Source organism: Zingiber officinale, chromosome 2B, assembly GCF_018446385.1.
Source record: "Zingiber officinale cultivar Zhangliang chromosome 2B, Zo_v1.1, whole genome shotgun sequence".
Classification (NCBI taxonomy): Eukaryota; Viridiplantae; Streptophyta; class Magnoliopsida; order Zingiberales; family Zingiberaceae; genus Zingiber; species Zingiber officinale.
In genome coordinates, this window is record NC_055989.1 from 23695445 (window position 1) to 23722662 (window position 27218).

General features: G+C 40.6%; 1 non-coding gene across 1 annotated transcript; it reads left to right on the forward strand.

Moving 5' to 3' along the window:
* The first annotated feature begins 3568 nt into the window (after window positions 1-3568).
* Window positions 3569-3642, forward strand: TRNAR-UCG. The gene has a single exon. It is a non-coding gene; the product is annotated as a tRNA-Arg (tRNA).
* Window positions 3643-27218: the final 23576 nt, after the last annotated feature.

The window sequence follows — 27218 nt, forward strand, 5'->3', positions numbered from 1 at the left end:
TAAGTACAATTTTTAAATGTAAATACTATTTTTTTTAAAAAAAAATAATAGCTTATACTCTCTGCTTATATTTTTTATTATATATGTCAATGAGAAAAAGTTAGTACGTTTTCAAATTTAAGATTTTTCTTTAAAGTTAAGTATTTTTTAAAAATAAATTAAGTATTTATTTAAACTTACAGTATTTTTTTAAAACAAAATAAGTATTTTAAAAAAATAAGTTTAAATATTTTTTAAAAAAAATAAATTTAACTATTTTTGAAAAATAAAGTTTAAAGTTTAAGTTTTTTTAAAAAGTAAGTTTAAATAATTTTAAAAAGCAAAATTTAAAGGTTAAGTATTGTTTTAAAATGTAAATATTTTTTGAAATGTGTTTTTTTAGTTAAGTATTATGCTGAGGGTTTAGCTACGTATTCTGAAAGAAAAGCTAAATTTTTAGAAAAAGAAAAAGTTAAATTGTTAAGCTAAGAAAGTACCAAAGGGGAGTTTTAAACTTTTAGAATATATTTGTTTCAAATTATCATATATAATTTTTATTATCTTTGTTATCTGATTATTAAATATTCATATAATTAAAATTATAAAAAATAAAATATAATTCAATACAGTTTGATTCAACCTAATTAATGTAATAAAAATTTATTTATTTAAAATTTTTAATATATAATCTGATTTAATATTTTATTGTATTATCCTATGTTATAAAATCAATTATACATATATTTTTTAAACCTTTATTTACTCTTTTCTCTATTTTTGCGGTTTACTGTTTTTTTTGTTTTTTGTTTTATTTTCTTTTGTTCGAAGTTTACAAAAAAAAAATTTGTCTTTTTATATTTAAGGTTTTTTTTTTGGTTTTTGAAGTTTACGTATTTATTTATTTTTATGGTTAAGGTTTTTTTTTTGTGTTACTTTACTTTTTTTTTGTTTTTTTTTAAAATTTACGTATTTTTTTTACCTTACGTGTTTTTTAGTTAACGGTTTTTTTCAAAAGTAAATGAAATTTTCAAGGGTATTTTTCTTAATAAATTTCATTACCCCGGAATAAAAAAAACATATTTTTTAAAGATGTTTTTTATTCCAGATTACATGTTTCTTTTATTAATGTATCGGACATGAATCATTATTCAAAAAGCAGTGATTATCTAAAATAAATAGAATTTTTATTGATAATCTTAGATGGACAATCAAGATTATCAAGGATAACCCCCAATCTAACGCACTTTTAAGAGTTTCCTAGTTCTATTTCAACACTTTAAAACTTATCTTTTGAAAAAGTTTTTTCTTACTAGTGAAAATATTTACTTGTTCTTACTTATTATCTATTTACTTAACTTAACTATGAACTGTATTGTCATAATCAAAAAAGGAAGATTGTTGGTGCAGGAAGCACCAAATGATCGAACCTGTATTTTGATAATGACAAAGGGTTCTAAGTTAAGTGTTATTGTTCTAACAAGTTGAATTAAGTATGTAGGAAAATTCTAGGTGATTTTAGGTAAAGGAAAGTCTTAGTTGCGGTTAGGCAATGAAGTCCTAGTCCGGGAGACTGGGCAAAGTCTTGGTGGATCGATAATATTGGGCAAAATTCTAGGGTCGAGAATGCTAGGTGAAAGTCCTAGGGGTCGCAGACACCAAGCGGAAAACTAGATAGGTTGGGGATCGAACGTCCAGTGGAAAGTCATGATGTCTCGAACGCTGAGTAAAAGTCTAGACGGTCTGGAGGATCGGTATGACAAAAGATAATCTCTTTTGAGAGGAGTAGGTGATGATGCATTTCCCAAAGAGGAAACAGTAGAAGTCGGTCAGACCTAGAGTTTCAGCAAAACTCAAAGTCAGGAATGAATAGTTCGAAGGATATCAAAATTATTTTTTATATATACTATTATCTGGACTAACTCTTTTTTGTAAAGAAGACAAAAGATGGAAAAAAGGTGGTTCGGGCAATTGAACTCCGGCCGCCGGAAGTTGCTCTAGGCACCCAGCCAGGCAACCATGAAGTCCAAGTGCCCGGAGTTGCTCCAGGTGCTTGGACAGGCAAAAACTCATCATCGTGCTGAGTTGAAGTGCGATGACTGGTCGACCCACGTCTGCTATCCAGACACTCAGAGGGGGGTATGGGCACCTAGACATGAATAAACCTCCAAGATGAAGTTTCGATGAGAATTCGTCATGTCAGCACAGTCCATATGCTCAAGAGGGGATCTAGGCGCTCAGATGAGACTATAAAAGGAGGCTTCGACCAGCAACTCAAACACATCAATCTAACGACTTTCTCTCTTGCACGCTACTCCAGAAATGACTGTACGACACTGAAATGCTGCTCCGACAACCGAAGGTTCGATTCTTCAAATATATAGTTGTCGGTATATTTAAATTATTATAGTTCTTTAAATATTGTAAATCTCTACTTATACTTATTCGAATTGATAGTGATTGCCCAACAAAAGCGATCGACGATCGTGTGTCTTGGAATAAGAGTCGTCATATACTCCGAATCAAATAAAATTTGGTCGTATTAGCATTGTTAGTTTTCTTTTCTATCTTTATTCTACTGTGTTTTACTCTCTGACGTTTAAACGAATATGAAAGTCATGAGCACTATTCACCTCCCTCTCCCCACTTTTGATCCTACACAAGTGGCCGGAGGTCACCCCCCACTTAGCACCCAGTAGCCCGCCCATCGTCGGCAACCTCTGACTGCCTATCCTGATTCAAAGTACAACCTTGATAGGAATGTGAATTCATAAAGGGATCGTAATTAATTACGGTCAAATTTCAACTAATCGCAATTAAGGGGAGATCAAGAATGGATCAGGGAAAAATAGACCCGAGGAGTCGGACTCTCCTGATAGGGTTGTTATTTGCTCGCACCGTTGAGGGCAGTGATGCATTAAAAAAGGAGCCTGACTTTCTGTCCAATTTGAGGGGATTAAAACATATCCAAAAATTATCGGATTAATAAATCTATTTGTCCATTATTTTATAATAAGTAAGCATAAAAGGAGTAATACATATTTTCATGGAAAATTTTCCATGCGAAGACTTTCCTTAATTCTTAAATCCGTCCTCCAAAGTAACTAAGGTCTATATAAAGCTTTGAAGGGTTCTTAAAGTTCATCGCACTAGCAGCTGCGATGAGGTGCAGGTACAGGAAGAGGATAGAGGTAGACAGGCAAGGAGAACTTCTCAATTCTCACCCGCGTCGATCCGGCATTGAATGGAGACATCTCATTGGCGACCTTCTTCTTCCGACGACGTTCTGTGATCAGGTCGGCGCCAATCATGTGCTATATATATATATATGCAGATCGGAGAGAAAAGCACGCGAAAAGACAAAAAGGGAGCAATTCCTTCGGAAAAAAGGGGCCGGCGAAAGTGCACTGTGTCTTTTACGATCGCTGTGCACCAAAAGAGAGAGACAAGGCAATACGACCATGCCATGCAGGGAAGGAAGGAGGTGTTGGGTGCGATAAGTGTTAATTTTAAAAAAAAAAAAAATCGTTATCAGGTATTGCAAAAGGGTATGATAATATCATATATTACTTAGAACGAAATTGTAACATCTGACCGCATAGCGCAGTGGATTAGCGCGTCTGACTTCGGATCAGAAGGTCGTGGGTTCGACTCCCACTGTGGTCGTTTTTTTATTATTACTCTTATTAACTGCAAATTTACTATATGAACAACGCGCAGTAGATCAAGTAAAGGATCTCAATTCTTTTAACAAACAGCCCACGGAATTATTATTATTATTTTTTTATTACTCTATTAATTAACATCACACCCAGGAGCTCGATCGATTTACTTACATATTCAAAGCTATGTGTCATAGTAAAACATTATATATTTATAATTTGATCCCTCATTATAATATATTTTTAAAAGAAATTTGATTTATCCTAATAACAAATAATTTTTTTTTATAAAATTAAATAAATCATGTTAAAATTAATTAATAAGACTAATTAAATTTAAGACTAACTGAGTTTATCAACCGATCGATCTAAATCACGATATGAATTGAATAACGCATAGTAGTAGAGCAATTACAGGAGCTCAATTGTTTTAACAAACAGCACACATTTTATCCTCATTATTCATCCCAATATATTATAATATACTAGTGTGATCGTGCACACGCGTTGCGTGTGTAATATAATAATATATAAATTATTTGGGTCTTTGAAAATCCGAATTATTTGAATTTTCTAGTGTCACCCTTATAAACCAAGAATTAATTATTTGGATAGATTCGTCAAACCCATCTAGAGAATCCCAACAACAAACTAATGTAACGGACTTCCCTATGCAAAAAATTAATTTAATTTAATATTATACTTATCTTAGTAAAAAACTAAGAAAAGTATATTTTTTAACATCGTTGGCCTAAAATATTTATAGAAACTTCTTTGATCCTAGTGTTGTCAATTCTAAGATGTGGGACTAAAGAGAACTATATTTTTTTTATATAAAACAACCAGAGAAAATTAATGATAAGAAAAATTCATAATAATACGCCGTAGCTGAGTCTCGAACTCTAGATCAATGATTGTTTCGCTTGTGGAATTACTAATAAACCTTGGAATTATTTTTAAAATGAATAGAAAAAAGGACAATAACGTAAATTCATTTTAGGCTTCACCAAAGTTAGTTAGTAAAGGGGGGGAGATTTTTAATAAAATAGTAAGATTATAGATCCTAGCTCAAACACATGCACACGTACAAACTCAGCACTCTAGTTATTAATTAGAGGATCGATCGGATCAACCATTCGCAGATATATCTGCCTTGTAGGTTCAGCATCCGCTGACTAATTGCACGGCTGGAACTACGTGCAGCTTTATCGAAGAAGACTCCCTAGCATTTTCTTATTCAAATAGGGTCTAAGAAGACGCTTAGGACATATTAAAAAATTTAATAAAATGATCATAGATATCTGTGCAGTTACCATTGAAATTTTAGTGAGTATCTTCTCTCAAAATTTCATTGATAATGATTTTTTTTTGTTCCCTAATCAAAAGATCTCCGAGGAATTTCAACCACTTACTTGATTTAGCGATCGAGTTTATCAATGTCGAAGAAGCGCAGGCCTTCTGAAGAAAGGAGGTCATTGTACCGGCTACGACTCCAACGCTCGAGCACCGAGCATTATCCACTCCTCCACTTAAGGGACCTCGAATGGATCTTCTGCCTCATCATCAAGAACTATGGCCCAAGGCCATGCAGCATGTAGAGGTCGAGCGAGAACGATATTCCGATTCTCCTTGGAGAGCTCTGCAACGATTGTGCACATACCATCGATCAGCCACTCATGATACCCAGGATTGTTATAATCTGGCGAGCCGTCAGAACAACAATCAAAGATTCCACCGACGCTCTCCGTCACCCAATCGCCACCCTTATCAACGGCTTAGTGGCTCACCCCGAAGAGATCGGCGAGAGGTCGAGCGGCGCCAAGGAACAACCCCACCGCCAGCAGATAAAGCATAAGCTCCCGTCTAGGCCAACTAAAGCTCCCAACACGACAGGACAAGAATCGCAATAACGTCGCCCGACCGATATTGACATGATAGCAGGAGGTCCAACTGATGGAGATTCCAACCGAGGAAGAAAGTTACATGCTCACCTCATGGAGATTCATGTGGTCGACTGTAGTACACAGCAGGCTGCCAAGCTTTCGTCATATCCTTAGGGGAGGAGATCCTAATGAAGACGTGTCGATCGACTTTCATAGTCGCCCTCAACCTATAACGTCATTTTGGGTCGGCCGACCCTAAATGAATTTTGTTCGATCGTCTTAACCTTCTGCTAGAAAGTAAAATTCCTTGTAGAAAACTAGGTGAGTGAATTCAAGGGGAATCAACTAGTGGCATGCAAGTGCTATGTAGAAATCATCAAGATCGAGGCGAACTCTGCCCGGAAGATACAACGAATGGAAGTCAACACCATCCGGAAAGCACCATCCACCTTAGTCTATGAAGAGAAGGAGGAGGTTCAGATTCGACCAGGCCGGCCCGAAGCCACTACCTAAGTAGCACTGACCTACCTCAAGAACTTAAAGAAGAGCTTGTTACGTATTTAACACATAACAATGATGCTTTTGCTTGGGAACCCAAAGATATCACCAGCATCTCCCCTATGGTCATGTAACACGTACTCCACATTTTCACTAAAGCCTCGCCTGTCAAGCAGAGAAAGAGAGATATAGGGGTGGATCAGAATAAGCTACTAGTAGAATGTGGATCAGAAAGAGAGATATAGTAGTAGCTTGTCTACTTCTACTAGAGGCTGGCTACATCCGAGAGGTGTAGTTCTTGAGATGGTTAGCCAACATAGCCCTGGTGTCAAATCTAGGAAATAAATATTGACTTCAGGGACCTCAACAAAGCATACCCGAAGGATTACTACCCTTTGTCGAGAATTGATCAGGTGGTAGATTCAACTTCTGGTTGCGAGCTAATTTGCATGTTGGATGTCTATCAGGGGTACCATCAAGTGTCGCTCGTTAGAGACGACCAGGAGAAGGTTAGATTCATAACCGCCGAAGGCACTTATTGTTATAATGTTAAGCCATTCTGACTAAAGAATGTTGGTACCACTTACCAACGACTTATGAACAAAGTGTTTTGAAAGCATATTGGCCAAAATATGAAGGTTTATATGGACGACATCCTCATTAAGTCCCTCAAGGCGACTGACATGTGCACTGACGTGGAGGAAATTTGCCAGATTTTAAGGCAGTACGAACTAAAGCTCAACTCTATCAAATGTTTGTTTGGAGCAAAGTGTTGGTTGGTCCTAGGAAGATCGTACCGGTTCCACTGTACAAAAATTTTGTACAAGTGTCGAACCTTTTCTAAACAACCTATTGTGTTCTTTAGAAATTAAATTAGGAATCACAAACGGAACTTAACATTATTGATTCTAAATTTAACTTATCTGTTCTAATGGTTTAGATTTGGATCGCAAGAGGAACTTAACACTATTGATCTAAATCCACCTATGTTATAAAGTTGATTAAATATTTATTTCTAAAATCGGCTCCCAGGTCAAACATGGCGAGACACTAGGCCTTCTTGAGTATGAAATCATCCACCACTGTCTCGACAAAACCTTTAATAGAAATTCAATATTTAATTTCCTAAAATAACATTAGGTTTAATCGAAAAGAACAATCGAATCATAAATCCGAAAAACAAAACAAAAAAAAACACAACTTCGAAACAAATTCAAAACTCTAGAATCATATGCCTCTTGTGTTTGGAATTCATACAAGGAAGAACTAGTATGATATGGAAAATAATTTCTAGTTATACCTCTTCTTTGTATGCTAATAACCTCGAGATCTTCTGCCCTCCTCTTGGACGTCGTGTGGGTGACGATCCTCCAAGATGAACACCACGCAAAAGCTCCTCCTCCTTCTTTAAGTTTCGGCCACCACCACCACCAAGGAACAAAGAGAGCAAGGGGAAAAGAAAAGGGAAGAGGACCAGCCACAAGAGGGAGCACAAGCAATAGAATAAGAATAGATGCAATCCCTATTTCTCCTCTTCTTCTCCTTCTCTTTGTATCCGGCCATACAAAACAACCACAAGAGGTGGTCGACCCTAGCATGAAGAGAAGCAAGGGCCGACCCTTAGGAGAAGATTAGAGAGAAGAGAGAAAAGAATAGCATTGATATCTCATGAGGCCTCCCCTCCCCTTCTTTTATATTACTTGTCCAAGGCAAATAAGGAAAAGATTTTTACAAAAATTAAAATCTTCCTCTTGTTTTTCCTTTTCCCCTTTTATTTTTTTCTTTTCCTTCCTCTTGATTGATTCAATCATTGATTGACCGGCACCTTGCTTGGGCACCAAGCAAGGGTGGCCGACCCCTTAAAAAGGAAGAAAATATTTTTTGTAAAAAATTTATAAGCAATGAAGAAAAGCTCTTATAAAATTTTACAACCTCTCTTTAATTCCCTAAAGTGGATGTTAAAAATGGAAAGTTTTAAAAATTAAAACAAAGTTTTAAAATTTAAAACTTCTCTTCTAAAATTTCCTTTTTTAACATGGTTTACAAAAATAGAAAGTTTCAAATTTAAAACTCCCTTCATTTTTTCTAAAATCATGAGGATGGTTAAAAAGGAAAAGTTTTAAAACTTTTAAATTTTCTTTTAAATCATGTGGCCTAATTCAAATAAGAAAAGTTTTATATTTTAAAATCTCTCTTTTAAAACTTGTAGATATCTACAAAGAGAAGATTTTAAAAAATTTAAAATGCCTCCTACACTTTGAATTATGTGGTCGGGCCCCTTCTTGCTTGGGCACCAAGCAAGGGGTCGGCCCCTTTGAGAAGGAAGTGGTCGGCCCCTATGGCTTGGTCACCAAGCCATGGGCCGACCCCCTCTTGGACATCAAGATGGGCTTTTCATGAGTGGATTTGAGGCTTCATTGAGGCTATGACAGGGACCTAGAGGAGAAATTGATTTTGGTCTTCCGACGAGCTTGAGTATCTCGTGTTCACCCCGAACACACAACTCAAGTTCATCAATAAAAACTCATTCCACTAGAGAGTTATTATTGACTACCGCACCAATCCCAAATTACATTATGGGCTCCTTCTTATTATGAGTATGTTAGTCTCCCTGTGTTTAAAATATCGAATGCCCACTAATTAAATGAGTTACTGATAACTCACCTTAATTAATTTCTTAATCCAAGAGTAGTACCACTTAACCTTATCGTCATGTCGGACTAAGTCCACCTGCAGGGTTTAACATGACAATCCTTATGAGCTCCTCTTGGGGACATTCTCAACCTAGATTACTAGGACACAGTTTCTTTCTATAATCAACAACACATACTATAAGTAATATCATTTCCCAACTTATCGGGTCTATTGATTTATCGAGCTAAATCTCACCGTTTGATAAGTTAAAGAAATAAATACTAAATATATGTGCTTGTTATTATATTAGGATTAAGAGTACACACTTTCATAATAACTAAGGTCTTATTCTTTTATTAAGTCAGTATAAAAGAACTTACCTTAAATGGTCCTACTCAATACACTTAGAGTGTACTAGTGTAATTTATTAGTCAAAATAAACTAATACCTAATTACACTACAACTATTCCAATGATTTGTTCATTTCCATCTTAGTCGTGAGCTACTATTTATATTTATAAGGAATTGATAACATGATTTTCTGTGTGTGACACCACACACCATGTTATCTACAATATAAATCAATTGAACAACTACACTTAGCATATAAATATAGATATTGACCAATGTGATTCTTTTTATTTCAAATATAAATGTTTACAAAAATCTAGGCTTTTAGTATACACTCTAACAATCTCCCACTTATACTAAAAGACTAAGCTGCCATATCTGCTGCCATACATCTGATTCCCAACCCTTCAACATGCCCATCAAAAGCTCTTGCCTTAAGAGCCTTAGTGAAAGGATCTCTCAAGCTATCATCTGATGTAATCTAGGCGGCAACAACCTCTCCTCGTTATACGATGTCTCATATTGGGTGGTACTTGCGCTCTATTGTGTTTACTTGCCTTATGTACTTATGGTTCCTTCGAGTTTGCTACTGCACCACTATTATTACAAAAATTGTAATAATTTTGGAAAAACAAGAAATCATGTCTAAGTCCATCATGAAGTTTCTGAGCCATATAACTTCTGTGGCTGCCTCAGAGGCTGCCACATACTCAGCTTCTATGGTGGAGTTTGGAAAAGCACCTATGCTTAACACTCCTCCATAGATATGGCTTCACCTCCTAAAGTAAACACAAAAACCCCCGAGGTCGTCTTACTATTGTCCCTATCTGATTGGAAGTCAAAATCCGTGTAACTCATAGGGATCAAATCATCTGCCTAGTAAACTAGCATATAATCTCTAGTCCCTCTAAGGTACTTTAATATATGCTTTACGGTAGTCTAGTGTCCCGGTCCTGGGTTACTTCGATATCTACTAACTAAGCCCTGGGCAAAACAGATATCTGGTCTCGTGCACAACATAGCATACATTAGGCTTCCGACAGCCGAAGTATAAGGAACTGCCTTCATGTCCTTTTATCTCCTTTGATGTCTTTGGAGACATCTCTTTAGATAAAGCTACTCCATGCTGAAAAGGTAAGAAACCTTTCTTGAAGTTTTGCATCCTAAAATGAGCTAGAATTGTATGAAGCTCAGGATAAACACAACATTATTTTCTTGTGATCACTTTGATTCCGAGAATATGTGTGCATTCTCCCAAGTCTTTCATATCAAATTGTTTGGACAACCATACCCTTACTTCCGACAACACTTTGATATTGTTTCCAACTGCCAAAAATGTCATCTACGTATAGTACAAGAATTACCACTATGTTTCCATCACACTTCTTGTATACACAAAACTCATCGGGTCACTGAATAAATCCATAGGTATGGATTAATTCATTAGACCAGATGTCCAAGACCTTGAAGCTTTGCTTCAATCCATAGACTGATTGAGCTTTCACACAAGATGTTATTTTCCCTTTGCAATACACCCTTCTGGTTGCTTTATATGGATGTTTTCTTCAAGACTTCTATTAAGGAAAGCTGTCTTGACATCCACTTGCCAAATCTTATAGTCCATATGAGCAGCAATAGATAAAAGAATCCGGATAAACTTAAGCATGACTACTGGTGAAAAAATTTCTTTTTTCAACAAGTCGTGCTTTGAAAATTTCCACCTTCCCGTTTATCCCTCTTTTCCTATTGTAGACCTTTTAACACCCAATGGCTTTTACACCATCTGGTGGTTCTACAAGTTCCCAGACTTTATTAGAATACATATATACTAATTCTGTATTCATTGCTCTTTGCCAAGATGCTGCATCCTTATCTTGGAGCGCTTCTTCATATGTCCGGGGATCAGGTTCATGTTCGCTAGGGATCAAGTCCAAAGACTTTCCCAAAACATGAATCTTTCAGGTTGTCTAACAACCCTCCCACTACGACGAGACACTTTCTACAATTGTGCATCATTTGTGACACATGTTACAGTTTCTTATGATATCTCATCTTGTACAGTTGGTACTAGATTAGACATGTCCTTTATTATTTCCAAATTTACTTATAGGCTTGTGGTTTATTTCATAGTCCTCTTCTAAAAATCGGGCATTGGTACTTACAATGACCTTCTGATTTTTTTAGGACTATAAACCTCCTTTCGCTTCTCTAGGATAATCCACAAATAAGTGAACTCCTGTCCAACTTATCAGTGTCTCCCTTCAGCACATGTGCTGGACTACCCCGAATCCGAATATGCTTCAAATTAGGTGATCCTGTCCGAATACTGAATCAACGGACGATGGGCATGTGGCGCTCCCTGGCTGCTGACGTGGATCTTCGACTGGTTGCACGATCCTCCGGCGAACCTGCACAGAAGTCGGGCCGGGAAGGGGTTCCCGGCGGCGACCCTCCGACGCTCAAGTCAGACAAGCAAGCAGCAAAAAAAGTGGCTCCAAAGGTCTTGAACGCGTACCTCCGGCGAAGTATAAGGTTCTTTATATAGAGTGGTGCAAGAGCTCACGCATGTCCACCGAGGCGCATACGTGTCCGCGGCCCATACTTCGGTATGTGTCTGTCAGAAAGCTTACCTGATGCCATACCGCTACAGTCCAAGCACGCCTTCGCTGGGACAACAGAACACTTCGTTGTCAGACTTGGAGTATGGCCTAGCCATAGGACTTGACAGCTGTCATAAGATGTTCTTGTCCTTCTCTACCCACCACAGGCCGGGGCGTCCGTCCGGCCGGCTGGACAGGGAGTCCGTCCATCCGGCCCTCATCTTACGCGCCGTCAGGACGACACTCACATCACGTCCGGCCTGCCGTTTGCATCGATATGCTGGGTAGATCCTCGGTAAGGTGCTGTGGGGACTGCTAGCAGTATGTCACCTTGTCTTCGGTCTTCCGCTCGGCTCTTCGCTACTGTTCAATTGAGCGCCGGAACCCCGACTTCTGTCAGAGCGCCTTTTGCCATCGGTTATTCACCGGTTGGCCGGCCGGGAGGTAGGCCCATCCTTCTCCGGTCGGCCACCTGGCCTTTTGACTCCCGCGTGGCATTGACCCCCCAGAATGGGGGTCCCCTGTTCTAACCGTCGGATCACTTGCCTCCCCCTCAAGTCTAGTCGAAGGAGGCGAAGTCCGACTGACTGGACTGCCGATCTGACTGGACAACGGCCGCTACACTAGTCCGCTCGGCCAGGCATAGAGGTGCTCATCCGGTCGGCGGTGTCTTGCTCGTGCCTTGTATTCCCTTGAAATCCCTATCAAATCCTTTCCCTTACTGCAAATCACGTGCGGTGGGCACGGTAAGGTGCGCTCATCAAATGCGACCTGTGTCCTGCTGACACGTGGCAATCCTGCTCTTGTCAGCGTATGGCGGTGGCGTCACCTCCGATGGGACATCCGCCGTTTGAAATGAACAGCCGGATGATGGCCTCGTTCTTCACGACCTAAATCAGACGGTGGAAATTGATTGCGGCCGTCATTATAATGCTTCCGACTTCTCCTCTTCGCCGCACTTTGGCTTCATCGATCCTCGACGCCCCACTGCTCCTTTCTTCTCCGGCGACCTCGCTTCTCCGAAGACCTCGAAGCCCCTTTCGATATTCCCTTTTGCTCGTAAGCCTTCCTTTTCCTCGCTCCTTCCTTCTTTTTTCTATTTGTTGTCCCCTTCAAATCCACCATCCTGTTCGAACTTTTCTTTTTGCCCTGCATCTCTTACTGGTTTTCGCCCATGACTTGTACTTCACAGTCGACCGGCGGCGCTCCTGGTCTCTGGTACACGACCATGGAGAGCCGGTTCGACGAGGAGGTCGCACTACTCCTCGCTCGAACTTATGACCTCCCTTCCGACCACCATATTGTATTAGCCAGCCCGCCGACCGGCCACATGAACCGCCGCCCGACACCATTCTTTTCTTTCAAGACCAATTTTTGGCCGGGCTACGCTTTCCACCCCATAAATTTTTCTTGCAAGTTTGTAATTATTTTCGCATCCCGCTCGGCCAACTGGTCCCGAACTCCATTAGGCTACTGAGCGGGGTGGTAGTTCTCTTTAAATTGAACAACATCCCATTAGACCCCAAAGTGTTCCATTACTTCTACTACCCTAAGCAAGCCGAGTGTGGAACTTTTGTTTTCCAATCTAGAATAGGTTTCATCCTTTTTGATAACATGCCGAGCTCCAACAAATATTGGAAGGAGCACTTTTTCTACTTGTGTTTCCCCGAGCCACCTGCCTTTCGTATCAAGTGGCAAACGGCGATGCCCGCGCAACCGGAGCTCGGCAAGTTTAGAGGCGATGCGGCCTATCTTCATGCAGCCGATCAGCTGGTCGGCCAGCGTTATCACATCGATAAGCTGCTCCTTCCGGGAGTAATGTATCTATTCGGCTTGTCTTCCGTCCCAGCCGATCTGCCTTGCAGCATGAGTAAGTTCTCTTATCTTCCCGTTTCTTTTGTTCTAACTGATTTATTCTTTACTTCTGCAGCTGAAGTCATGTGGCGCGCCAAGGCTACCGATCGGCTAAAATTGAGAGCCGCTGAGATCGAGGCGGCCAAGAATAAGGAGGTCGCCGAGCGGGGCTTGGCTTCAGCTGATCCGGCCGGCGAAGAAGGTGAGGGGACTCAGGATGTCCCCGAAGTCTTAGACGCTCCTGCTTCTCACGACGAGGTCGCGGGCGACATAGAACCCTCTACTCAAGTCGAGGTAGAGGGTCGTTCGGCCGACGACGTTCCCCTGGCAACTCGGAAGCGCAGACAGCCAGAATCAGCATCTATACCAACTCCATCTGATGAGCCACAGTCCAAGCAGGGCGATGAGGCTCCAATATTATCCGGGACAGTTTCTATAGAGAGTACCCTGACGCCGCGCGGCTCTCCAAGGGCTACCTCTGAGGTGCCGCCCTCCAGTCCTCCCCGAACTCTGCGGCGTCTTAAGCGATTGGGCGACCGTCCTTCTTCCTCCACCGGTGAGCCGTCCGGTAAGGCCACTGCTTCTCAGGGTGATCTGAGTGGCCCCAAATTGATAAAAACCGTCCTGCGCCTCCCTTCGGAAGAATACATGGCGGCCGCTGATCGGCCGGTGGTCCCCGAGCAGCAAATCACACTCACGGGTCCCCTCGCCAAAGCTTGGGAGGATGCTCGTCTCCGAATCGCCATGATGACTCCTAGTCAGCTCGGCGACAGCAATCTACAGCAGGCGACCGGGGTATGTTGTTTTGCTTTGTTGGTTATTTTGGATCGAACTTCTAACTTGTTCATATCCGTCCGCAGAACTGGGTGGAGCAGATTGCCATCAGCAATCGCCTAGCCGAACTGGAGGACGAGTTGAAGAAGCTCAAGGCCGCGGGGGACAGCAGACAATCGACGGCCACTCTGGAGAAGGCCAAAAGGCTGCTGGAAACCGAACGGGGTAAATCCTCCGGCTTGGCGAGCGAAGTGGCCCGCCTCGAAGCCTTGGTCAAGCAGCGGGACAAGGAAGTAAAGACCGCGACCACCCGGAAGCTTAAAGCCATCGAGGATATGGACCTGATGAAGGTGGAGAACCGGGGACTAGAGGAGCGTATCAAGGAACTGGATGCCCTTCTGGCCACTGAGAAGGAGAGCCGCTCGGCCGATCTGCTCAAATTTGAAGGAGACTTGAAGGATCTCCATGCCGCCAAAGATACTTCCCGAGCCGCGCTCAAAGAGTATCAGGATGGGGTGTCGGCCCGCTCTGACGAAGTGAGGAAGGCATTTTTCCGCTCGGACGACTTCGGAGAGAAATTCACCGACAAGATTTCCCTCACTTTCGAAGAGGCGATTAAGGCGGCGGTGGATTACTTGAAAGCTAAAGGTCACCTTCCCTCCGAGCTGACAATCCCCCCAGAGGACCTGGCTACCATGATGGGCGTCATTCCTGATGCTCTTTTTGATTTTGACGCGTGAGGAGTGTTTTCTATCAACTTTTTTGTATCCTTGCCGTTCGGCACAACTTATTTTTGCTGTAATTTCCTTTGTTTGCCCAGCGTTTGGCGTAAATAGATCATCTTTCTGTTCTTGCAACTTTTGTTTTGACAAGAAATTTTTCTTTCGTCATGTTTAAGGTGTTCTTTAAAACTCCTCCGCTTGGCTTCATACTCTAACATGAGCTTAAGCCGATTGTTTTCAAAAAACGCCTTTGGCCATGCGACTGCATAGCCGCTCGGCGTGCGAACGTCATTCGTTCACGCGCTCCCATCTTTAATTCTTATTAACCATCTTTTGCTTTGCACCTTACCTCAAAGGGGTTTTTCATCTATTTTTGCTAAGCGAGCCGCTCAGCCGTATGTTGGCCTTAAAGAACAGGCTCTGTCGTCGATCGGCTCTTACCGCCGGAATGTATCACGTGGATGGCTATCCGCTCGGAGGGTTTATAGACGCCGGCTCGTCTCTCGATATTTAACGTCGGAGCTCGACGGTCTTCCGCTCGGAGGGTTTATAGACGCCGACTCGTCTCTCGATATTTAACGTCGGAGCTCGACGGTCTTCCGCTCGGAAGGTTTATAGACGTCGTCTCGTCTCTCGATATTTAACGTCGGAGCTCGACGGTCTTCCGCTCGGAAGTTGCTTGCTGCTTCGGCCGCTCGGCTGCTACTTTCTGTTTTTGCTCCACCAGCTTGGCGGCCCTCAACTCGATAAGAGCGTCGAGTTCCTCCGAGGAAAGCGTCACCGTGTGTTGTCGTCCAGCCTCGTCCATTGTTTCCGTTCGGATGCAGGAGCGTTCCCACAGACGGCGCCAAATTGATCCTGTCTGAATGCTGAATCAACGGACGCTGGGCACGTGGCGCTCCCCGGCTGCTGACGTGGATCTTCGACTGGTTGCATGATCCTTCGGCGAACTTGCACAGAAGTCGGGCCGGGAAGGGGTTCCCGGCGGCGACCCTCCGACGCTCAAGTCAGACAAGCAAGCAGCAAAAAAAGTGGCTCCAAAGGTCTTGAACGCGTACCTCCGGCGAAGTATAAGGTTCTTTATATAGAGCGGTGCAAGAGCTCATGCACGTCCACCGAGGCGCATACGTGTCCGCAGCCCATACTTCGGTATGTGTCTGTCAGAAAGCTTACCTGACGCCATACCGCTACAGTCCAAGCACGCCTTCGCTGGGACAACAGAACACCTCGTTGTCAGACTTGGAGTATGGCCTAGCTATAGGACTTGACAGCTGTCATAAGATGTTCTTGTCCTTCTCTACCCACCACAGGCCGGGGCGTCCGTCCGGCCGGCTGGACAGGGAGTCCGTCCGTCCGGCCCTCATCTTACGCGCCGTCCGGACGACACTCACATCACGTCCGGCCTACCGTTTGCATCGATATGCTGGGTAGATCCTCGGTAAGGTGCTGTGGGGACTGCTAGCAGTATGTCACCTTGTCTTCGGTCTTCCGCTTGGCTCTTCGCTACTGTTCAATTAAGCGTCGGAACCCCGACTTCTGTCAGGGCGCCTTTTGCCATCGGTTATTCACCGGTCGGCCGGCCGGGAGGTCGGCCCATCCTTCTCCGGTCGGCCACCTGGCCTTTTGACTCCCGCGTGGCATTGACCCCCCAGAATGGGGGTCCCCTGTTCTAACCGCCGGATCATTAGGCTTACACCTATTCTGCAATTCTATGTGAGTAGAGAGTTCTAACTTAGGAGGTACTAGGTTCACTTCCATTTCCAGAATATATCCTTAAAATGAATTTGGTAATTTTATGAATAACTCATTATCGATCTAATCATTTCCATAAGAGTTCTATACCTTCTTACTACACCATTCTATTGGGGTGTACCAGGTGCAGTTAGTTAGGATTGAATCCCGATATTTGATAAGTGACTCTTAAACTCTCCCAAGAGGTCCTCGCCACTACGATCTCAGCGTAGTGTCTTGATATTTTTACCTTGACGTTACTCCACATCAGCCTAATACTCTTTGAACATATCAAAGCACTTAGACTTGCGGCGCATCAAGTAAATGTACTCGTATTTTGAATAGTTGTCTATAAAAAGACGAAATATTCGAAACCACCTCTTTCTTGGATAGTCATAGATCCACACAAATCAGAATGAACCAATTCCAACACATCTTTGGCTCTATACCCCTTAGACTTAAAAAGCTTCTTTGTTATTCTTCCTTCCAAGTAAGACTCGCAGGTTGGAAAGGTTTCCACTACAAATGAACCCAAAATTTCATCGACTATTATCCTTTGAATCCTACTTAAGTTAATATAACCTAGCCTTAGATGCCAAAGATATGATTAGTTCATTTCTGAAGGTTGCTTTCTCTTATTAGAGTTAGAAGATGTGTTATTAATTTCCAATTTGCCGCATCATGGAAGTTATAAATTGTCAACCAATGTACCAAAACAGATAACTTCCCTCTTTTTCTTGATAACAACTTTGTTATCAAAAGAGATAGTATATCAATCCATAAATAGTTTTAGAAATTGAAATCAAGTTCTTTCTAAAACTTAGTACGTCAAGACAATTAATGTTTTACTCCTTTCAAAGGATAAACATCTCCCACTGCAACATCTGCTACTTTTACAGCGGTGCCCATGTAGACGGTATTTTCCCTTTCATATAGTTGTCAGGTTTCTTAGAACCCCTGCAATGAATTGTAGACATGATCAGTGGCTCCTGTATTTGATTAAGACTAATACCTTAAAATCACCATGAATTTTACATGCCACGATAGCGTGGACGTATACAAAATTAAAGAGGAAATTTTATCCATTAATTTTATTATCTTGTCAATCTAACTTTATAACAAATAAAATTAATAGTTGGTTTATCTCTGATCAAATATTTGATCAAAACTTTGAATTTAAAATAATATTGATTCCTCAAAACAATATCATTTAAATTCACTAACACCTCAAACACCGTGAATTTTACATGCCACAATAGTGTGGACGTATACAAAATTGAACATTTGTGAGAGGAGGGTTATACCCATTAATAACCATGTCAACCTATCTTCATGACAAATAAAATTACCTCAAACACCGTGAATATTGTATGCCACGATAGTGTGGACGTATAAAAATTCAAACATTTATAAGAGGGGTTTTATCCATTAATTTTATTATCTTGTCAACCTGACAAATAAAATTACCTTAAACACCGTGAATTTTGCATGCCACGATAATGTGGACGTATACAAAATTGAACATTTATAAGAGAGGGTTTTAATTTTATTATCTTGTCAATCTATCTTTATGATAAATTAATAGTTGGTTTTCCTTCGGTCACACAAATAATAGCAGTGACTCCGATGGGGAGGATACTATTAAATGTGCCTAAGTGTATACCATTACTTGATACTTAATCCATTAAATAAGATTATGCCCCTTCCGATGGGGAAGATCACACTCTCTTAATTAATTTCCTATAACCATCCAAAATGGAAGTTTGATCTAGTGATCCGCAAACAAACTCATCTGATATGGAGGAAGACACTCAGAGCCAACGCGCAAGTTTGTTTGCATCACTTACAAACCAGTAATGGAGAACGTGGAATTTATTTTAAAAAAATCTCTCTCCCACTTAGTTATTTAAGGTGAGGAATGTTAACCTATGCAAGCATACATCACATGCACACACACACACATCATAGTAAATAAAAGCAATAAATTTGGAAATTAATTTTCCAACTATTATGACCTTTTCCATTACTGCCCTCCATGTGCACCAACCCTAGCTGCTGCCTTCTTTAGCCACCATCATCGGGTACATTCGTCGCATCTATCTTGCTTTTTATTCCGCTGCGTCTCTGGTCCTCTAATAGCACCACGCCTCGCAAGGATACGATCCGCGATAAAAATAGAATTTTACATATATTGATCCTATATTCCACGAAGGAATGTACATGTAATCTAGATCAAAAATAAATTTTTAAAATCCTAGGACTAATACAACTCCTGCTGTATTAGTCACATACAATCATGCACACACAAAAATAATGCCCTTGACATGTCCAAGGGTCCAATCACACACAACATCTATAAGCCATAATAGTTGGAGCCTGCAACCAAAGAGTTAGAACATCCTACTATTATCCTTCCTAAATTATGTATGACATGTGCATAATTAACTGAAAATCAAAACACACAAAGGCAAACCCTAGCTCTGATACCAATTGTTGGTTGGTCCTAGGAAGATAGTACCGGTTCCACTGTACAAAAATTTTGTACAAGTGTCGAACATTTCCTAAACAACCTATTGTGTTCTTTAGAAATTAAATTAGGAATCGCAAATGGAACTTAATATTATTGATTACAAATTTAACTTATCTGTTCTTAATGGTTTAGATTTGGATCGCAAGCGGAACTTAACACTATTGATCCAAATCCACCTACGTTATAAAGTTGATTAAATATTTATCTCTAAAATTGGCTCCTAGGTCAAACATGGCGAGACACTAGGCCTTCTTGGGTATGGGATCATCACCACTGCCTCGACAAAGCCTTTAATAGAAATTCAATATTTAATTCCTAAAATAACATTAGGTTTAACCGAAAAGAACAATAGAATCACAAATCCGAAAAACAAAACAAAAAAAACACAACTTCGAAACAAATATGAAACTCTAGAATCATATGCCTCTTGTGTTTGGAATTCATACAAAGAAAAACTAGCATGATGCGGAAAATAACTACTAGTTATACCTCTTCTTTGTATGCTAATAACCTCGAGATCTTCTGCCATATTCCTCGCCTCCTCTTGAACGTCATGTGGGAGACGATCCTCCAAGATGAACACCACGCAAAAGCTCCTCCTCCTTCTCTAAGTTTCGGACACCACCATCACCAAGGAACAAAGAGAGCAAGGGGAAAAGAAAAGGGAAGAGGACCGGCCACAAGTGGAAGCACAAGCAATAGAATAAGAATAGATGCAATCCCTACTTCTCCTCTTCTTCTCCTTCTCTTTGTATCCGTCCATACAAAACAACCAAAAGAGGTGGCCGACCCTAGCATGAAGAGAAGCAAGGGCCGACCCTTAGGAGAAGACTAGAGAGAAGAGAGAAAAGAATAGCATTGATATCTCATGAGGCCTCCCCTCCACTTCTTTTATATTACTTTCCCAAGGCAAATAAGGAAAAGATTTTTACAAAAATTAAAATCTTCCTCTTGTTTTTCCTTTTCCCCTTTTATTTTTCTTTTGCCTTCCTCCTGATTGATTCAATCATTGATTGGTCGACCCCTTAAAAAGGAAGAAAATAGTTTTTGTAAAAAATTTATAAGCAATGAAGAAAAGCTCTTATAAAATTTTACAACCTCTCTTTTAAATCCCTAAAGTGGATGCTAAAAAAGAAAAGTTTTAAAAATTAAAACCAGGTTTTAAAATTTAAAACTTCTCTTCTAAAATTTCCTTTTTAAACATGGTTTACAAAAATAGAAAGTTTCAAATTTAAAACTCTCTTCCTTTTTTCTAAAACCATGAGGATGGTTAAAAAAGGGAAGTTTTAAAACTTTTAAACTTTCTTTCAAACCATGTGGCCTAATTCAAATAAGGAAAGTTTTATATTTTAAAATCTCTCTTTTAAAACTTGTAGATATCTACAAAGAGAATATTTTAAAAAATTCAAAACGCCCCCTAAACTTTGAATTATGTGGTCGGCCCCCTTCTTGCTAGGGCACCAAGCAAGGGGCCGACCCCTTTGAGAAGGAAGTAGCCGACCCCTATAGCTTGGTCACCAAGCCATGGGCCGACCCCCTCTTGGACACCAAGATGGGGGTTTCATGAGTGGATTTGAGGCTTCATTGATGCTACAACAAGGACCTAGAGGAGAAATTGATTTTGGCCTTCCGACGAGCTTGAGTATCTCGTGTTCGCCCCGAACACACAACTCAAGTTCATCAATAATAACTCTCTCATTCCACTAGAGAGTTATTATTGCACTACCACACAAATCCCAAATTACATTATGGGCTCCTTCTTATTATGAGTGTGTTAGTCTCCCTGTGTTTAAGATATCGAATGCCCACTAATTAATTGAGTTACAGACAACTCACCTTAATTAATTTCTTAATCCAAGAGTACTACCACTCAACCTTATCGTCATGTCGGACTAAGTCCACCTGCAGAGTTTAACATGACAATCCTTATGAGCTCCTCTTGGGTGTTAGTTAGAGCCCTAGAGTCAATCATTTGATGATTGTATTATGGACTTGTTGTATCATATTCTTATATATAAAGACATTTGGTTTTTGGTTATTATACTTAATTGTATTGGTGCCAAATAAACTAAGTATAATAGCGTCCTTGAGTAGAAGGTTCTTACCTATATCAATCGATTGGTTGAATCGATAGTGAGATGATATAGGGAACACTACTCTTAATCATTCCTAGTCGAGTATTAACATTCAGGGACAATGTTAATGTAATTAGACTAGCATGTAGGTCAACTCGATGACTTGATCTCACAAGTCATTGATATAGAGATATCAAGTTGACACATGGTTATGCATTGGAAAATGTATACTGAATGACCCGCCATGAGAAAATATCATGGATCATTATATGAGTGTCATATACTTTCTCATGTGGCTATTAGTATGACTACTAGTCCTTAGACCTGAAGTCACCATGGATCCCTACATAAGAAGTTATGTACTTTGGTTTCGTCAAACGTCACCCGTAATTGGGTGGACTATAAAGGCGATTACTGGGTATGTAACAAATTATGCAGAGGGATATAAGTGATGTAGATGGGATCTATCCTCCTATATGACTGGAGTGACATCGATATTCCTGATAGAGTGAGACCACGAAGTGCATGGCCATGCCCAAATGAGTCAATATGAGATATTGAGCTCATTTGATTTAGTGAGTCTACTTGGAGTTCAAGATTTAGATTGATTAGAGGATGACATGGTCTATGTCTCACATTGATCAATCTAAATGTCTAGGATAGAAGGACAATGCCATATATTGTGAGGAGTCACAATTAGTAGTCACAAGGTGATGTTGGATCTCAACATTCTTGTAACTTGGGTAGTAATGATGTGTTGTTAGATACCGCTCATTACTTATGCTCCTAAATGGGTTTGGGGCATTGCCAATGTTACAAGAACCTATAGGGTCACACATTAAGGACAATTAGATGGAGATAGAGTTCATATAATGAACCAAGAGGATTAGATTCATGTGATGAATCAAATTGGATTAAGAGTAATCCTAATTGGGCTCATTGAGTTGGACTCAAGTTGATTCATGTGTTCAATGAGTCTAATTTAGATTATGACTCATTGAATCAATTTAATTAAATGAATTAGATTCATTATATTAAATTGGCTTGAATTAAATGGTTGGATTAGATCAACCATGAGAGAGATTAAGTCAAGTTTGACTTGACTTGAGAGGAAGAGGAAGAGTCAAGTTTGACTTGACTTTATGCCACATCATTTGTGACTTGGCATTAAGTGGCCAATAATGGTGTTACACATCATTATGTTTAGAATATGTGTGTGCCACCTCATGGAGGTTACAAATCTCCTCCTCATTTTAATGGCCACATTAAATGAGAGGAGTTACAATGTTGTGGCCGGCCACTTATGGGGTTTTGATGAGGTGAATTTTATTCATGCATTTTGTAACTCTCATCTTCTTCCTTGCTCCAATTCTTCTCTCCCTCTCCTCTCCATTGCTGAGACCTTCTTGGAGTGCTAGCACACTCTAAGGTTCTCCCTCCATCGATTTGTTCGTGTGGATACTTCTAGAGGGTTGTCTACTTTCACAATCTTGAGATCCGACACCTTGGACGAGCGGGATTTGCGAAAGGCGCGCATCAAGGGTAAAACTCATACTCTAATGTAGATCTAGAGTTTGTAAACTCATACTAGTAGGTTTTTTGAAATTTTATTCTTCGCACGGATCCGGTGGCGGGGGTTTCGGGGTTTCCACGACTTGAAAAAGTGATTTTCGCGGCCCGAAGAACCCAACAATGGTATCAGAGCCACTTGCGAAGCGAGTATGAATTTAATTTGATTTTTTATGAAAAATATAGGTTCTGTAACTTTCTGTAATTTTATGGTTTTTATGGTTTTTATGGGTATTTTTCTCGTAGAAGCGAAGCACAAGTGTTTCGACACTTGTAGGCTTCGACTACCGAGAAGATTTTTCCGTAACGGCAGGGTTTCGCCCCAAAACTTTTTGGGACAGCGGGCTAAGGTACTGTAGGATCGCTTAGGGACACTCGCGATGGTTAGATCGCGAATAGGGGCTCTACCCCTGGCTCCGCAAGGAGATTCGTTCGGCGATTGTGCCCGAAAACCGCTAAACGGGACCGCCGGGAATTTTTACTCATAAAAATTGATATTAAAATTACAGAAAATTATGGAAATTACATAATTTAGAATTATGTATAATTTGTGATGGTCATGGCCCAAAATGACCCAATCTGATTGGAAATGTGTTGTAATTCATATTACGGCCTGCGCGCCGTCATTTGTGTTGTGTGTGCTGTATATTTGATACACGACCTACACGTCGTGCCTTTCTCCATTTATTCTTGTTGTAAAATTAGTTTAAACTCGAATGTAACTCGAGTTTCAAAATTATAATGTACAAAATTGGAGCCGTGGAAGGTCCACTCGAGACGGAGTTATGAGGAGGGCGCGAGCAACACAAGGTGGTCAAAGGGAGAAGCTTAAGAAGTTGTTGACCTTAGGTTGACCATCCGATCTTCTCATTGGCTTGAGAAGATCGTAGTAGGGCCATGACTAATCACAAATAAATTTAATTAATTGCTTGTGTGTATGTGATTCATGATTAGTAATTAATTAGTGTCTAACGATTAGATTAGATCTAAATCGTGTACAAGATGCACCCTCTCAATTAGATTAGATCTCAATCGCATCAACTCTAATGCCTACCGTGTCGTGATACCTATCACTACCTCGATCACATGTGTTGTTGAATCTACCAAAGAAGAGCAACACATATTATCTTGGTAGGGTACGGAGGGACAATCTTGGTCCCGCTTATCAACGCATGGGCGAGTACAAACTCAATTAGATTGAGTATTCCTAGTTAACTCGGTTGGATCGAGTACAACTATAGGCATTCTTCCAACGGTTGGAAAGATAGGACATAAATCACATTTATATTAATTCTTGGGCGCATTAGCTAAAGCTAACTCAAGTTTTAATATAACTGCGGATAATGATCCTATAAACAAGAGTTGCATAGAGATGTAATTGGTAAATCATTACCTACTGATCATACTAAGTCTTGGGTGATTTAGCCAAAGCTAACTCAAGGTGTAGTATGATGTGGATCTTGTCCCACATGAATTATAGAATTCAGTGGGAGTATCATTTAGTTAAAGGCCTAATTAAATGATTTAAAATAATATAATATTTATTTTCTGTATTTTTCTGTTGTAGATAACCATGACGTCGAATACGAACTCTTTCTCCCTGCGTTCTATCCTTGAGAAGGACAAGCTCAACGGAGCAAATTTCCTGGACTGGTATAGGAACTTGAGAATAGTTCTCACCCAAGAACGTAAACTGTACATTCTGGAGTAGCTCATTCCGGAGGCTCCTCCTGCCAATGCCACGCGAGCAGACAAAGATGCTTACAAGAAGTATCAAGATGACGCATTAGATGTGTCCTGTCTAATGCTCGCGACCATGAACTCTGAGCTTCAGATGCAACACGAGTTGATGGGCACTTATAATATGGTTGAACATCTTTGTCAACTGTATCAAGGACAAGCGAGGCATGAGAGATTTGAGATCTCAAGGGCACTATTTTAGTGCAAGATGTCAGATGGGGCTCCCGTAGGCCCATATGTACTCAAAATGATTGGGTACATAGAAAACCTACAGAGGTTGGGATTCTCGCTTGGCCAAGAGCTGACCACTGACCTGATCTTGCAATCCTTGCCGGATAGCTATAGTCAATTCGTTCTAAACTACAATATGAACGAAATTGACAAGCCACTGCCCGAGCTGCTTAGCATGTTATGAACTGCTAAGCTAAACCTTAAGAAGGCTAAGCCCCACTCTGTTCTGATGGTTCAGAAACACAAGGGCAAGGGCAAGCCCAAAGGCAAAGGAAAGTCCCAAGCCAAGAGCAAAGGCAAGACACTGAAGCCTAAAGGAGGGGTCGCCAAGGATGCTACCTGCTTCCACTGCGGTCAGACCGGACACTGGAAGAGGAACTGCAAGGTGTACCTGGAAGATCTTAAGAAGAAGCGAAGTGAAACTTCCACTTCAGGTATATATGTTATAGAAGTCAATTTATCTATTTCTTCATCATGGGTATTAGATACCGGATGTGCTTCTCACATTTGTACTAATGTGCAGGCGCTGAGAAATAGCAGGGCATTGGTGAAGGGCGAGGTGGACCTACGAGTAGGTAATGGAGCACGGGTTGCTGCTATTGCTGTAGGAACTTATCATCTATCTCTGTCCTCTGGGCTTGTATTAGAATTAGATGAATGTTGTTATGTGTCTGCATTAACTAAGAACATAATTTCAGTTTCTTGTTTGGACAAGAAAGATTTCTCTTTTATAATAAAGGACAAATGTTGTTCATTTTATTTAAAAGATATGTTCTATTGTAGTGCACCTCTGATGAACATACTCTACATTCTAGACCTTGAAAGCCCTATCTATAACATAAATACCAAGAGATTCAAGTCAAATGACCTGAACTAAACCTATCTCTGGCACTGTCGCTTAGGTCATATAAATGACAAGCGCTTATCCCAGCTCCATAAGAATGGTTTGCTGGACTCATTTGATTTTGAATTTTATGAGACGTGCGAGTCATGCCTACTAGGCAAGATGACCAAGACTCCCTTTAGTGGGCATAGCGAAAGAGCGACTGATTTGTTAGGACTTATACATAGTGATGTATGTGACCCTTTCAATGTCGCTGCTAGAGGCGGTTATAGGTACTTCATCACATTTACTGATGACTTCAGTAGATATGGTTATGTGTACTTGATGACACATAAGTCTGAATCCTTTGAAAAGTTCAAAGAATTTAAGAATGAAGTACAGAACCAGCTTGGCAAGAGTATTAAGATACTTCGATCAGATCGAGGTGGAGAATACCTTAGCCATGAGTTTCGTGACTATCAAGCTGAGTGTGAGATTCTATCCCAACTCACTCCTCCTGGAACACCACAGTGGAATGGTGTATCCGAAAGGAGGAACCGTACTCTATTAGATATGGTACAGTCTATGATGAGTCACACAGATCTTCCTAAATTTCTTTAGGGCTATGCTCTAGACACGGCAGCTTTTATACTCAACCGAGTTCCATCCAAGGCCGTGATAAAGACACCATATAGGATATGGACTGGGAGAGATGTCCAGGTGTCTTTTATGAGGATTTGGGGTTGTGAGGCTTACGTTCGACGTCAAGTCTCAGATAAATTAGGACCCAAATCCGACAAGTGCTACTTTATTGAATATCCCAAGGAAACTAAGGGATATTACTTCTACATTCCCAGTCAGCACAAGGTAGTTGTGGCAAAGACTGGGGTCTTTCTAGAAAGGGACTTTATCTCTACACAGACTAGTGGGAGTACGTTCGATCTTGAAGAAGTTCAAGATGTGGACCATAGCACTGAAGCCTCGATGGAAGTTGAACTGGAACCACAAAGTGTTGTGGATGATGTTGTTGCACAAAGAGTTGAGGAACAACAACCAGTTCAAGTAGACATACCTCTTCGCAGGTTTGATAGGGTACGTCGTCAGTCTGAGAGATACTCATTTCTCTTGTCTGACCATGTTGATGTTGTGCTCATAGAGGATGATCCTACCACCTATCAGGAAGTTGTGATGAGACCAGATTCCGAGAAATGGCTAGAGGCCATGAGATCCGAAATGGAATCCATGTACACCAACCAAGTATGGACTTTGGTTGATCCACCTGAAGGGGTAAAACCCATTGGGTATAAGTGGGTCTTTAAGAGAAAGACTGACATGGATGGACTTATCTATAAGGGTCGCTTGTTAGCTAAAAGTTTCAAGCATATTCATGGTATTGACTATGATGAAACCTTTTCTCCAGTAGCGATGTTTAAGTCCATTCGGATCATGCTTGCTATTATAGTATACCATGACTATGAGATATGACAGATGGATGTCAAAACCGTATTTCTGAATGGAAACCTACTCGAGGATGTGTACATGATACAACCTGAGGGTTTTGTAGA